This window comes from Dipodomys merriami, unplaced genomic scaffold (genome assembly GCF_024711535.1).
Source record: "Dipodomys merriami isolate MVZ:Mamm:240054 unplaced genomic scaffold, mDipMer1.0.p SCAF_27, whole genome shotgun sequence".
NCBI classification, from domain to species: Eukaryota; Metazoa; Chordata; class Mammalia; order Rodentia; family Heteromyidae; genus Dipodomys; species Dipodomys merriami.
Window position 1 is genome coordinate 12,973,583 of NW_027204159.1, and position 5,329 is coordinate 12,978,911.

Below are 5,329 nucleotides of genomic sequence, written 5' to 3' on the forward strand. Positions count from 1 at the left end.
CAGAGGGCAAGTTTACCCTGCAGTGTCTGGGCTCCTGTGCAGCCAGGGAAACTTGGGACTCTGAGAAAATGGCATTTTATTTTCTCTCCTCCTGCCTATAATTTATTCACGTTGGTGCTGCGGTATGCTCAGTTACAGCAACTGACACCGGCGCATTAACTATTGATAGACCCTCATGAAAAGCCAGGGTGATCATGGGCTTATGGAATGAATGGAACCTAAGATAAGATTGCCCTGTCTTGCAGGCATCTGGGCTTCAAGGTCTGGTCTTAGGGGTGTCTAACCCCAAGCACACCCATAGCTTCACCATGGCCCTGGTTTTTCCTAATCTGAAGATGCATGAGTTTACTAGGCTGAATGGTGTCAATTCAAGGATCAAACAGCAATTACCCTGTCATGCTTACTAAAAGCAACAATACTATAATAAGCATTTAATAAGTGCCAGAAATTGCTTTGTGCATTGTTTATACCTCATTCTCACCATACCTCTACAGTTTTCATCTCTGTTTTACAAAGGCAAAGGTGAAGCTGTTTCCTCATCTGTATATTCCATCGGAGCTAAGAAAATGACAGAGTAGGGCTCAAACTCGGCTACAACTGAGTTCACTAAGCTGAAAGTTCACTAATTATGTCTTGTGGGATCCTAGGCAAAGTGGAGTCTCTTGGGGCTCCTGTTTTGAATAAGAGGAAGCAAAGAGTCCAGAACGCTGTGTCTTTCACTCCCTGTATTAATCAGAGCAACTCCATTTTATAGACACTTAATAATAAAGATCTGATTTGCAAGGGCCATGCTACCCTGGCCCCACTGCCTGATGGACACAGGGAATGCCCAGCACTGTAGGATGAATATTGAAGAAGCATGAGAACAATCCTACCACCTTGGTGCTCGGGCAGAACACTGTTCCCTGCTGAATCCCGGAGCAGCTGTTCTGGGAAGGCAGTGGTCCACAATGGAAATCAGTGATGGAAGCCAAAGACTTGTAAAGGATAGAGCCCGAGTTGGGTGTAGAAGGAAGGGTTGCATCTGAAGAGCTGCCAAGTGGGATAAATATTCTCCCCGTCTCTGCTAATCCCCTCATTGTTTTCTGAGTTGCTCAAGCTAACCTTTTTGGTTCACCTACAGCCATCCATGTGGATCCTTTCTTCACTGCCTTTTATTCACCCTCCATATTGCTTGACCTCATATGCCTCTTTCCTCCACCTCCATCTCCCAAACTGCAGCTGACTGACTCAATGAATTTCTTGCCATCTCAATTCTATTCCCCACATTGGTGTGAGGGGCATGGTTTTCGGTTTGTTTGCTTGCTTGCTTACTTGATTTATTGAATAAGTGAATCATCTTGTCAGTCATGGGGCTTAAACTCAGGGACTGGGTGATGTCTGTGAGCTCTTTCACTCAAGCCTGGCTAACGTTCTACCACTTTGAATCACCGCACCACTTCCAGTTTTCTGGTGATTAATTGGAGATCAGTCCCACAGACTTTTCTCTCTAGACTGGCTGCAAACTACAACCCTCAGATCTCAGCCTCCTGGGTAGCTAGAATTACAGGCATAAGCCACTGGTCCCAGCCTGCTTTTTTTTTTTTTTTAATCTTGCAGGTGTCCGTCCCTCCTTAAATATCTTTTCTAGTGATCCACTGCATATCAAGTTCTGACCTCCTCCATGAGACAAAGTTCTTTAAAACCTCATTTCACCTTTCCCCCTAAGGCCTTTCTGGCCTTAGCCCCTGTCACTCTTATAAGAGCTACCTGGAGTTGTATTGCAGGCACACTAAAAAGCTCATCCATTTCTCAAAACCTTGAGTTTCTGTCTCATAGAGTATTCTAGTTACCCATGAATGAAATGTCTGCTCCTCCTTCATGTTACGCCTCAAATATCACTGTTTCTAGGAAGTCTCCTGCCCCGAGGAGAACATCAGGGAAGTTTGGACCAACCAGCCCACAAGTTCCTCCCACATACCCTTTCCATTCTCTGGGCTTCCTTCCATTCCACTGGGCACACTCCAGAATTAGAAGAGCTCTAGTTCCAGTGTTTAGCCTGCTACGTGCTATAAATTGGTTAGGAATTGTTGAATTATTGAATGACTGCAGGTGAGAGAAGTCAAATTAGGTAAAACCATTGGAAGAGGAATTGAGTGTATTTTATGGGGATAATAAAAATAAAGATCAGAAGTTTGTTTTATTGCTGCTAAGAAGAGAAACAAAATCCCTATGTCATCAGTACAAGGAAATAGATAAGGGAAACAAAACTAGGGAAAAGGAGAGCAGGGGAGGAGTAGGGAGGGGAGGGGAGAGAAGGGAGGGGAAGGGAGGAGAAGGGAGGAGGAGGGAGGGGAAGGAAAGGAAGAGAAGGGGTAGGCACTTTCTTCTAGATTCACTAGAGGCAAAGCTGGCCAGGATGAGCCATGAATTAGTAACGGGAGGCAGAGCAGTCAAAGGGGGGCCCAAGATGGCTCAGCCTCATTCAGGTACTTCTGTGGACAGAACAATATTTGTTCTGTGGGTACCTTAATATGAAGATTTCAAGCCCATAACTAGAAGAATATTTTTTCACTCTGCATTAATAATGGACCGAAATCTTACCTTCATCTCCAAGGACATTCTATAGCTTCCTGTCAAATATGTCATGCTTCCAAATAGGGGCTGTTGGTTTGTTTGTGCCAGTACTGGGTCTTGAACTCAGGGCCTGGACACTGCCGCTTTAGCTTTTTCACTCAAGGCTAGCACTCTACCACTTGAGCCACACAATCACTCTGGCGTTTTTTTTTTGGTAGTTTATTGGTAGTTTATTGTCTCACAGACTTTCCTGTTCAGGCTGGCTTTAAACCTTGAAGGTCAGAGCTCAAACTCCTATGTCACTAAGATGACAGTCTCCCAATTCCACGGCCATAGTTAACAAGACAGACTGACAGAAGCATGAACTTCATTCACATCAAAAGTTGGGGAATGAGCTTTTCAAGTAACATTTGTTCAACACTTTTTGGTCTCTTCGTCTGTTTATGGCGATTCCAGAATTTGAACTTAGGGCCTTGTGTTTGCTAGGCAGATACTCTACTACTTGTCTCTGCTCTTTTTGCTTTAGATTATTTTGTAGGTAGAGTCATGCATTTTTCCACCCCTGGGCCAGATTTTCCTTCTACCTGTGCCTCCTGCATAGATGTGATCATGTGCCTGTTTGTTTTGGTTGTTGAGAAAGGGGTCTTGCTTTTTTTTTTCCCCTGAGATGGCCTCAAACTGTGATCCTCCCAGTCTCTGCCTTTTGAGTAGCTTGGATTATAGACATGGGCCACCATGCCTGCCTGAACACTTTTTTGTGTTCATGCCAGCATCACTCACAGCTAGCAAAACCAAAATCATGGGAACTTGAGAAATAACCAAATTTACTTGGTAATTTTTACATGCTAGTATTTTCAGAATACTCACAACTCAAGCACTTTCAAAAGGCAGATACGGTGATAAATTGAAAGCAATTTTGGCTGTATTATCAAAAACCTTAAACATGCTCATACCCTGCAGTCTTGCTTAGAACGAAAATAACAGCCTGTATCAGAAGAAGTCACGTCAAAATGCTAATCTCAATTGCCTTTGGCTGAAGGATGCTGAACATTTTTTTTTCTTACCCAGTGTTATTATATTTTACTTGTCAATGATAAGCTCATCTTACCTTGATAATCAGGAGGAAAATAAATTTGAAAATTCTATTCCTTTCAATGCAATAATTTCTTCTGAGAAAATAATTTTTTAAAAAGGCAAATACTTATCCAGATAAAGGTTATTCTCCACATTACTTATGGGTGAAAAAAAAACAAACAAAAAATGTCCAATAGTAGGAATTCCACAATATGAAAGATTATGTATTTTTTTCTTTTGCCCTTTTCTGTGGCCTTTCTAAAAATATGATTTTATTATTATTAAAGTGTTGTACAGAAAGGTTACCATTTAATAAGTCAGGTAATGAAGACAATTCTTTTGGACTATGTCACTCTTCCTTGACTTTCCCATAGTTACTCCCTTCTGTCCATGCCCAAAGTTGTACTCTGCAGAAAATGACCTATTAATGAACTTTTCGTTGTTGTTGTTGTTGTTGTTGTTGTTGTTTGGTGCAAGTACTGGAATTTGAGCCCAGGGCCTCTTGCCTAGCTTTCTCACTCAGGCCTGGTGCTCTGCCAGTTAAGCAATACCTCCACTTTTTCTGACCAATTAGAGATTAGAGTCTCAACTAGTACCCTGCCCAGACTGGCTTTCAAACACAGTTCTCAGCTCTCAGCCTCCTGAGTAACTAGGAATACATGTTCGAGCCACCAGTACCTGTCTATATGCTCATTTTTTTTAAAATGTTTGAAATAGTATGGGAAATGTTTAGGGTACAATTAAGTAGGAAAGGTTTAATGGTAACTGATGGCCACATTTGTTATAGAGCTCACTCCATAAAGCTATAAAAGCAAAGACAAGTGAAAACATCAGAATATATGAAAACGTTAGTGATTTTGTTTTAAAAAAGAAATCAGGAAGAGTGTGTGTGTGTGTGTGTGTGTACGTGTGTGTGTGTGTGTGTGTGTGTGTGTGTGTGTGTGTGTGTGTGTGTGTGTGTGTGTGTGTGTGTGTGTGTTGGTTTTAGGCCTTGAACTCAGGGGCTAGGAGCTGTCTGAGCTCTTTTTGCTCGGGGTTAGCACTCTACCACTTGAGCCATAGCTCTGCTTCAGATTTTTTTAGTGATTAATTGGAGATAAGAGTCTCGTGGAATTTCCTGCTTGGGCTGGCTTTGAACCACAATTCTCAGATCTTAGCCTTCTGAGTAGCTAGGATTACTGAGACCTGGCAGCATTTTTATTTTCTCTTTTTTTCCCCTTACTTTTCTATATTTTTCTAAAGTTGCCAAAGACAGAAAGTGGCTAATATTGATATCACTCATGCTCAACATTTTAAAATGCAGACATAGCCAGGTGCTGATGGCTCATGCATAACTACCCCGGAGCGAAATCATCCCAGGCAGGAATGCCCATGAGACTCTTCTCTCCAATTAACCACCAAAAATCCAGAAGTGGAGCCATGGTTCAAGTGGTAGAGTGCTACCATTGAGCACAAAAGCTCAGAGGTAGTACTCAGACCATGAGTTTAAGCCTCATGACCAAAACCAAAACCAAACCAACAACAACAACAAAAATGGACAGATGCATGTATGTACATGTCTGGGAGAAATTAAATCCTCCGCATCCTGCCATTTTCCCCACAGTTGGATTCAAATAGATGTTCAAACCAGGTCCCGCTGGTAGTAAATAGGGCACTATTTGCAATTCTGAGAACAGAATGAGAACAAGAATAAACCTAC